This window comes from Narcine bancroftii, chromosome 1 (genome assembly GCF_036971445.1).
Source record: "Narcine bancroftii isolate sNarBan1 chromosome 1, sNarBan1.hap1, whole genome shotgun sequence".
NCBI lineage: Eukaryota > Metazoa > Chordata > Chondrichthyes > Torpediniformes > Narcinidae > Narcine > Narcine bancroftii.
In genome coordinates, this window is record NC_091469.1 from 328,106,532 (window position 1) to 328,117,102 (window position 10,571).

Below are 10,571 nucleotides of genomic sequence, written 5' to 3' on the forward strand. Positions count from 1 at the left end.
AGGATTACCCTCCTGAAGTTATGAAGCAGCAGGCCATTTACAGGGAAGTCATGCCAGAGTTATACAAGTGTGGGTATAATCCTTCACTGCTGTTCCCAGCATATCTTCACATCTCTCATCCAAGTGATTATAAGAAATGGTTTGGTTTAGTGGAGGAAGTGCAGTAGTTCATTCATAAACTTCCTGCTCAAATTCTCTCTTTTCTTTGTTAACTGGCTATTTTGAACTGATTATTACATTTTAATATGTTAAAGGTTCATTCATTTGTTTTTAAAGCTTTCATGGGCAAAGCATTGATATTGCAAGCTGATTTAATTTGGAGTGGTTGAAGGAAAAGAAATTGACACAATTTGATTGCATTTACGGTTAACATTGTTCTATAAAAATGGGATAGAAACATTTTTTTAATATCTTGAAACATTTTTTAAAAGCTTTATGAGAAGTCTTTAATTTTTTTTGTCATGTATTGTAATTTAGAGTAAATCTGGCTTTTTTTCATCTGGAATGAACAGTTAAAGGGGTAATTGTTATTTTGCTTTAGACCAGGAACATCTAATCTCTACTAAAAGATAATAGTTTTCTAGAATTAATTAGTGCACTGATGGTCTATTCGACAGCCTTAGGGGAGAAGAAAAGGGGTGGGTTCATGGGTCTTCTGTGTTGCCATGGTGCTTTATTGTTATAGTTTTTTTGGTTCCAGTATATGGAGTTGTACTCTCCGGTTTAATAAGGCCATTTGCCGGCCAAAGGTCATTGTTCATACCACACAAACTTGGCTCTGCACATGTGCAATGGAATCTTTGTTAGAGATTACTTTTTATAACTGAGTCATCTTGGCTAATCATCTTAAATTCCTGAGTTGGAATGTGAAAGGCCTAAATCATCCAGTAAAACAAAGGAAAGTGGCTTCACATTTAAAACAACTTAAAGCCATGATTATAATTTTACAGGAGACACATATACATGGCAGTGATGTTTTGCGCCTGATGTCATGGTGGAAAGGGCAGCAATATCATTCTTTCTTTCAAGCTAAATCTAGAGGGGTATTGATCCTTATTAATCAGAATATTCCTTTTAGTATATGTTGTTTTGGATTCTAACAGTCATTTTGTTATTATTTCAGGGAAATTACATGATAAAATTGAGGTTTTCACAAATGTTTATGCCACCAATATTGATAACTCTGTTTTTTAAAAAAAATATATTTACTTCCTTGCTGGATTTGTTTATATTTGCTTATTCTAGGAGGGGATTTCAACTGTTGGCTGGACCATATCCTAGATCATTAATCTTCTAAACTTCCTCATTAATTAAATCTGCCTCATTAATACACTCTTTTCTATCAGATTATGGCATTTCGGGTTCTAGCATTTTTTTAAATCCTACCACGTTCACACATATTCACATATTGATTATATTTTTATTGATAATCATTTAATTCCATTAACTCATTCTTGTGAATACCACAGTATTGTCATATCTGATCACGCCCCTGTTACAATGTCAATGATTCATCCTAATTTTCCTCAAGATAAAAAGACATTGGCACTTTAGTGTTATTATCAGATAAGGACTTTGTTAAATTTATGGAAAAACAGATAACTTTCTTTTTTGATACTAGTCTTCCCTCAGAGACCTTTGAAGGCCTTACTTATGTGGCAAATCATTTTGTATACCATTAATAAAAAAAGGAAAACTAATAATGAAACATATGAGTTAATTAAATGAAACAGTTAGATAAACAATAGGCTCAAACTAAAAACTCAGATGTGTTCAAAAAACTGATTGAATTCAAAACTAAATGTGATCTTCTCTCAATATATCCAGTAGAATGTCAACTTCTGAAATCTAAAAGTCAATTTTATATTCATGGTGATAAATCTGATAAGTTTTGGCTCACCAACTGAGAGGATTTAGTGCTAAGCAGCACATTACAAAGGTTCATAAAGATAATGGTATTATGACTTCAGATCATTCTGAGATAAATGATACATTTAAAAGATTTTACTTTAAATTATACTCTTCTGGTTGTAAGAATGGCGGTAATTTGATAAAGAATTTTTTAGACAGATTGAATAGCCCCAAGATTTCTTCAGATAGTCAAATTAGACTAAAAGAATTTATCTCACAAGAGAAAATAACAGTTGTTATTTCCTCATTACAATCTGGAAAGGCCCGTGGACCTGATGGGTTTCCTGTAGAATTTTTAAAATTATTTTCTCAATTGCTCACACCTCACTTGAATGTGATATTTGCAGATTTGTTTAAACAGGTAAACTTCCAGATTCATTTAATGAGGCTTGCATATCTTTAATTGAGAAGAAATGTAAAGACATAGCCAAATCTTCCTCCTAAAGACCGACATCCTTACTGAATGTTGATGCTAAAATTATAGCCAATAGGATGGAAAACATTTTACTGTTAGTTATTTCTGAAGATTAGATAGGGTTTATTAAAAACTGATATTCCTATTTTAATATACATCACATAATGAATATTATGTACTTGCCCTTTGGGAAAACTTTTGAATGTATTTTTTTATTGGATGCAGAAAAAGCTTTTTGTCTAATGGAATGGGTACATATATTTACAACCCTTGAAATTTTTAATTTTGGTTCTGATTTTATTACATGGGTTAAATTATTGTACCTATGGCCATCTGCCTCAATTCTTACTCATTTACAACAGTCTCAGCCTTTCGATTTGTATTGCGGCACTTGCCAAGGATGCCCATTACGTTCTTTATTTTGATCTGTGGTTTGAACCATTGTCAGTTGTATTTCATGAGTGTAATGACATCTTGGGGATTCAGAGGAAAGGGATTGAATATAAGGTGATGATCTTTTACTTTTCATTTCGGATCCAGTTGCCTCCCTCCCCCATGTGATATCATTACTTTCACAATTCAGTCAGTTTTCAGGATATAAATTGAATGTATAGAAAAGCAAACTTCTTCCATTGAATTCTTCTGCAGCATTGTATAATGGTTCTCCTTTTAAGTCAATTTACCTATCTTTGTATTAGAATTACAACGAATCATAAACATCTTTTTACAGAGAATTATCTTGCTATGCTTAAACAAGTGAAGCATTCTTTGTCTACAACTTTGGATGGCTGTATAGATTCTATTAAAGTGAATATTTTACCTAATTTCTATATCTTTTTAAATCTGTTCCAATTTTTATTCTTAAATCATTTTTTTATTTACTTGACTCAGCCATATCATCTTGTATATGGAAGGATAAGCATCCTCACCTTAATAAAGTTCTTATAAAGAGATCTAAGAGAGATGGTGGAATGGCTCTGCCTAACTTTAGATTGTACTATTGGGCAGTCAGTATACAAAGTCTTACATTTTGGTCCTTTTATAATCACTCTGACTGCCCATTATGGGTATCTATGGAGCTGAATTCCCCCCAAAACCTTTCTAATTTAGCGCTTCTTGGCTCTTCCACTTTCAACTAAGTTCATAGATAATCCAATTGTTAAATATTCTTTGAGAATTTGGTCATAGTTTATAAAACATTTGGCATTTCATAATTTCTTTCTTTCAAGCCCTATCGTATCCAATCATTTCTTTCAAGATTTTTACATGATGCTATTTTTCAGAGATGGTATAGAGACAGCATTCAGAGTTTTAAGGATCTGTTCATTGATGGATAATTTGCATCATGTGAGCAGCTTTCTGCTAAATTTAACCTGCCTTAATCTCAATTTTTTAGATATTTCCAAGTCCGACATGTTATTGAATCACAGCTATCTGATTTCCCAAGAATGTCTGAATCAAATTTTGTAGATGTTTTTTAGTTTAATGTCTTCTCATAAAGGATTAATACCAGTTATTTATGAGAAATTGTCATGTTTAAATCTGATTTTGTTAGTTAAAATTAAAAATGCTTGGGAACAGGATTTAAATTTGACTTTATTAGAAGTAGATTGAGACACAATTCTTAAGTTGGTTAATAACTCTTCGTTGTGTGCTCCCCCTTGGCGGTACCAATTAAATTGTACCAATTTAAAGTAGTACATAGAACACTTACGTCTAAGACCAAATTGTCCGTTTTTATTCTGAAAAGAGTTCCTGTTGTGACAGATCTAATAGTGGAGAAGTGTCATTAATACACATGTTTTTTGTCTTGTCCTAATCTTAAAAAAAAACTGGAGAAAGGTTTTCCATACTTTATCAAAAAATTTTAATATTTAGATTTAATATTGAATTCTCTGTGACCCTTTTTGGTACAATGGGAAGGAATGATTCTTCTTTATCTCTGGCTCAGAGTCCCGCTATCTCTTTTGCCTCTCCTTTGGTGAGATGTGCGATTTTAGTTAAATGGAAAGATACTGCTCTGCCTACTCATGATCAGTGGCCGCATGACATCATGTCCTGTTTGAATATGGGAAAGATTAGTTATTCAGTTAATAATTCAGATTTGATTTCAGACGTTATGGTGGTCATTTATGACTTCACAATCTTGCTTTATAATTTCACTGGAATGTAACTAAACTGTCTGACTCATATCTTTTCTATTTTAAAAAAAATATTTTATCTATTAGAAAACAAAGAATAACCACAATTACATTATTAGAGGTAACAAATTATCAAAAAGAAATTTACATGGTTACATAAAACTACAAGAACTATATAAAAAAACATACAAACCTAGCCACCCCACCCACCCTCTACCCTTCCCCTTAACCTAAATCTACCTCCCCACTCCCCATATAAAAAAAAGAGATAAGGAGAGCAACATCAATCATTCATTTAGTATTCAATGTGGAGGTCCTGCTGCACACGACCAGTTTCAAATTTTCAAGTTAAAATAATCCAAATATGGGCTCGATATCTTTTTAAATCTATAATATTGATCTCTTAAATTATAAGATATCTTCTCCATTGGTATACATGACCTGATTTCTGAATGGCATCTTTGTAAATTAAGCTCCATCTGATCCTTCCATGAAACAGCTACATATTTCCTTGCTACAGCTAAAGCCAATCTCAAAAATGCCATTTGGAATTTATCTTCTTTTTCTTTGGCTTGGCTTCGCGGACGAAGATTTATGGAGGGGTAAATGTCCACGCCAGCTGCAGGCTCGTTTGTGGCTGACAAGTCCGATGTGGGACAGGCAGACACGGTTGCAGGGGAAAATTTGTTGGTTGGGGTTGGGTGTTGGGTTTTTCCTCCTTTGTCTTTTGTCAGTGAGGTGGGCTCTGTGGTCTTCTTCAAAGGAGGTTGATGCCCGCTGAACTGTGAGGCGCCAAGATGCACGGTTTGAGGCGATATCAGCCCACTGGCGTGGTCAATGTGGCAGGCACCAAGAGATTTCTTTAGGCAGTCCTTGTACCTCTTCTTTGGTGCACCTCTGACACGATGGCCAGTGGAGAGCTCACCATATAACACGATCTTGGTGAGGCAATGGTCCTCCATTCTGGAGACATGACCTACCCAGTGTAGTTGGATCTTCAACAGCGTGGATTCGATGCTGTCGGCCTCAGCCATCTCGAGTACTTTGACGTTAGGTTAGGGATGAAGTCGCTCCAATGAATGTTGAGGATGGAGCGGAGACAACACTGGTGGAAGCATTCTAGGAGCTGTAGGTGATGTCGGTAGAGGACCCATGATTTGGAGCCGAACAGGAGTGTGGGTATGACAACGGCTCTGTATACGCTTATCTTTGTGAGGTTTTTCAGTTGGTTGTTTTTCCAGACTCTTTTGTGTAGTCTTCCAAAGGCGTTATTTGCCTTGGCGAGTCTGTTGTCTAACTCGTTGTCGATCCTTGCATCTGATGAAATGGTGCAGCCGAGATAGGTAAACTGGTTGACCGTTTTGAGTTTTGTGTGCCCGATGGAGATGTGGGGGGCTGATTTATGTAATAAAGCCATTTCAGTAAGGTCACCAATTAAAAATATCTTTGGGTCTAGAGAAAAATGTATTTTCAAGATTTTTTGCAAACTGTCTCTTAATTTAGCCCAAAAACCTTTAATCTTATCACATGCCCAAACTGAATAGAAAAATGTACCCTTCTGCTCATTGCATTGAAAACACAAATCTGAAAAATGCTCAGGAGTTAAATATAATTGATGTATAAAGTTATAAGTTACCAACCTATACCTAACATTAACTAACTTTGTCAAAGTGTCTTTATTAATCTTCCTCCAATTATCTAAATCAAACTGAATCCCTAAATCTTCCTCCTATTTAAGTTGTGATTTATGCAAATCCACCTTAGGCATTTTCCGTTGTAATAATTTGTACATTTCTGAAATAAATTCTTTCTTTTCTCCATCTCAAACTAATACTTCAAATAATGATTCTTTAAGTAATTCCAAATGTCTCCCTAAACAATCATAAAACATTGATTTAAGTTGATAACAAAAAAGAGTATTATTAGGAATATGTTTCTCCTTTAACCTATCAAATGATAAAAAAATGACTCACCTCAAAACAATCATTTATTGTTCTTATTCCTTTCTGGTTCCAAATTTTAAGGAGGTTATTGCCCATCATAAAAGATAAACTCTTATTTTGCAACACAGTGTATATCTAGATAATCTACCTGAGATTCCTATAATTTTAGTAACCTTCTCTCATATACTTATCAAATGAAACAAAACTGGAGATTTATAATTGTTAACAGTTTTACTCATCCATTTATAAATAAAATGTTCTCTTCTAATCTCTCCAATTCTATTCAATTCAATATCTAACCAAGTAACCAAAGTATCTAAATCAAACATCTATTAATAACTTTCAGTTGAGCTGCTTTATAATAATTCTCAAAATTTGGTAACTGCGTACCACCTAACTCATATCTCCAAGTTAATTTATGCATTAAAACACGCATCATCTTTCCCTTCCATAAAAATGTCCTCACCACAACCTTTAGATCCTTAAAAAAATTATTTGGTATTTTACAAGGTATATTCTGAACAAAATATTGTAATCTAGGAAATATATTGATTTTTATACAATTCACTCTTCCTACCAATGTTAACAGCAAATCCTTCCATTTATTCAAATCCTTTCATTTATTCAAATCCTCTTCTATTGCAGATAATAATGGTAAATAATTCAAATCTATTAATTGATTTATATTTTTACTCACTTTAATACCTAAATACTTAATATACTTTGACCATTTAAATCCTACTACTTGCTTACATTCCGAATAGTCTGCATCCACCATTAGTTCACTCTTATTCCAATTCACTTTATAACCAGATACCTCTCCATGCTGTAACAGTTTTTCCTGTAATACTTTCAGATTTTTTTTTGGGTCAGTCAAATATACCAATACATCATCTGCAAATAAACTAATTTTATATTTCTTTGAATCTGATACAATTCCCTTTATTCTATCTTCTTGCCTTATTGCTTGCGTTAAAGGTTCAATCACCAATGCAAATAATGCCAGAGAGAGAGGGCTTCCCTGTCTAGTAGATGGTTCTAATTCAAAAAAATCTGATAAAATTCCATCAGTAATTACTCACGCCTTAGGGTGTTTATATATAGCTTTAATCCAATTAATAAACATCCCTCCAAAGCAACATTTTTCCAATACCTTAAATAAAAATCCCAATTCTACCCTATCAAAAGCCTTTTCTGCATCCAACAACAATACCAATGGTAAATAATTTTCCTCCCTAGAAACATTAATTAAATTAATTAATTTAACTATATTATCTGCCTTTTATAAAACCCATTTAATCAACATGAATGAAATTCAGTAAATATTGCGCTAATCTATTCATCAAAACTTTAGTTAAAATCTTATAGTCTACAGTCAATAATGAACTAGGACTTAACGGATCTTTGTCATTTTTAAGAATCACCGTAATAATTGCTTGAGAAAATGACTCTGGCACTGACTGTGTTTCCAATACCTGTTAAAGAACTTGTTCAAATACTGGAAAAACTAAATTGTGAATTTTTAAATAAAATTCTACCATCCTCTCCTGGAGATTTACCATTCGGCATTGAATTCAAAACTGATCTTAATTCTCTCAAACCTATTGGTCTTTCTAACTGAACTCTGGTCCAGTCATTCAATGGTGGTAACTCTAGTCCACTTAAAAACTCTTCTATTTTACCCTCATCTTGTCTCATATCAGAAGTATATAATTTTCTATAAAGTTCCTTAAACTGTTCCTTAATGTCTTGCAATCTATAAGATATCTCTAAATTTTTCCTCACTGCTTTTATTTTTCTTGACATCTGTTTAGATTTCAACTGCCATGCCAATACCTTATGTGTTTTGTCTCCTAACTCACAATATCTCTGATTAGATCACTGTATTAATCTTTCAACTCTATAAGTTTGTAATGTATTATATTCCAAATTCAAGGCATCCAGTTTGGTTCTCTTCTTCTTATGCAGTTTCTCCTTTTGTAACTCTTTCTCTAAAACTCTAATTTCCTGTTCTAATCTTTCTGACTCAGCTAAATACTGTTTTTTCAATTTAAGTGTATAACTGATAATTTGTCCTCTCAAAAAAGCTTTAAATGCATCCCACAATTTAAACTTACTAGTTACCAAATCTTTATTTATATCCAAAAAATTGTTGAATTTGTTCCATTATGAACAAATTATTTTTTAACAATGATGGATTAAACCTACATCCTGCTGTATCCCCTCACAACCTTCCTCAGTATCAACCTATTTTTATGTCATTTGGAAACTTTCTATCAGACCATCTACATTTTCATTCAAATTATTTATTCATACTGTGTTGAAAACAACAGAGATTCTTAGGTACACCACTGATCACAGACCTCCAGTCAGAATAGGACTCCTTTTCAACTATCTTCTCTCTTCTATGACTGAGTCAATTTTGTATTCAACTTACCCACACCTGTAGATTCCTTATGACTTAATCTTCAGGATCATAAGATATAGGAGCAGAAATAAACCTATTGGCCCATCAAGTCTGCTCTGCCATTCTAATCATGAACGGATCCATCCACCCACTCATCCCCACTCACTGGCTTTCTCCCCGTAACCCTTGATCCCCTGACTTATCAAATACCTGCCAATCTCCGCCTTAAATACACCCAATGAACCCGCTTCCACAGCCGCCTGTGGCAACAAGTTCCACAGACTCACAACCCTCTGACTAAAGAATATTTTCCGCATCTGTTTTAAATTGACGCCCTTTGATCCTGAAGTTATCGGAAATTTTTTTGCCACATCTATTCTGTCCAGGCCTTTCAGCATTTGACATCCCTCTATGAGTACCCCCCCCCCCCCCATCCTTCTGTACTCTGACGAGTACAGTCCAAGAGCTGACAATCTTGTTAACCCTTTCATTTGTGTAATCATTCTCGTAAATCTTCTCTGACCCTCTCCAATACCAGCACGTCTTTTCTAAAATAAGGCACCCAACTCCAAGTGAGGACTCACCAGTGCTTTATAGAGTCTGAACATTACATCCTTATTATATGTTTTTCCTCTAGAAATGATTGGCAACATTGCATTTGCCTTTTCACCACCTACTCTGCCTGAATGTTAACCTTTAGGGTATTATGCACGAGGACTCCCAAGACCCTTTGCACCTCAGTATTTTGAATTTTCTCACCATCCAAAAACCAGTCTGCCCATCTATTTCTACTACCAAAGTGCATGACCGTATACTTTCTAACATTGTATTAATCTGCCTCCTTTTCCCATTCTCCTAATCTATCCAAGTCTCTCTGCCGTCTTTCTGTATTCTCCACTCCACCCGCTCTTCCACCTATTTTGGTATCATCTGGAAATTTAGCCACAAAGCCTTCTATTCCATAATCCAGATCATTTATATACAATGTAAAAAGAGGCAGCGGAACACCACTGGTAAGCAGTAGACAACCAGAAAAGGATACCTTTATTCCCACTCTCTGATCCCTGCAGATCAATCAATGCTCTATCCATGCTAGTATCCTTCCTGTACTTTCACAGGCTCTCATCTGGTTTAGCAGCCTACCATGAGGAACCTTATCAAATCCTTGGGTTTGACATCTAATTAGTAAATTCCAATTATATCTGAGCTTGTAATGATGATCTTTGCATCAATTATGAAGTGCAGCATTGTGACACACGGCAAATCCTCACATTGTGACACCAATATGAGTTCAATCCTGACCAGCACTATCTGTGTCGAGGTTTCACATCCTTCCAATGTTTGTTTAGGATGAGAATGTTGGTAAAATAAATTTCAGGGTAAATTAGTTAAAGGATTTCTCACTGAGCAAAAATGGAAGACCATCAGGCAGTGCTCACCCTGGAATGTCCTGCAGACACTGAGAGATGAGGACTTGATGGGCACTATGGGTTGTTCCCTTAGCAGGCCATCCAGGATATCTGGTGGAATACCACATATACCAGTACTCATGAACAAGAACCAGAACTTGGTTTGGCTGGCGGTGAGAGGAGCCTTCCCGGTCAGATCCCTCCTGTATAATAGGATCATCGTCCACAATGCATGTTGTTCCTGAGAAGACTGCAGTGGAGAGCTGGCAGTCACCTACCTCTTTACAAAATGCAGATTTGCTGAGGAGAAGAATGCAAGGGTCTGTGTGACAGAGGAGTCTCTGA

The 10,571-nt window shown here is 34.9% G+C and overlaps 1 long non-coding RNA gene across 1 annotated transcript; it reads right to left on the reverse strand.

The window, feature by feature from the left end:
• Positions 1-4,225: 4,225 nt before the first annotated feature.
• On the reverse strand, positions 4,226-9,978 carry LOC138752022 (uncharacterized). Its single transcript, XR_011350322.1, has 3 exons — positions 9,860-9,978; positions 6,441-6,473; positions 4,226-4,384 (listed from the first exon to the last, which is right to left on the reverse strand). It is a non-coding gene; the product is annotated as an uncharacterized lncRNA (long non-coding RNA).
• Between the last annotated feature and the right edge of the window lie 593 nt (positions 9,979-10,571).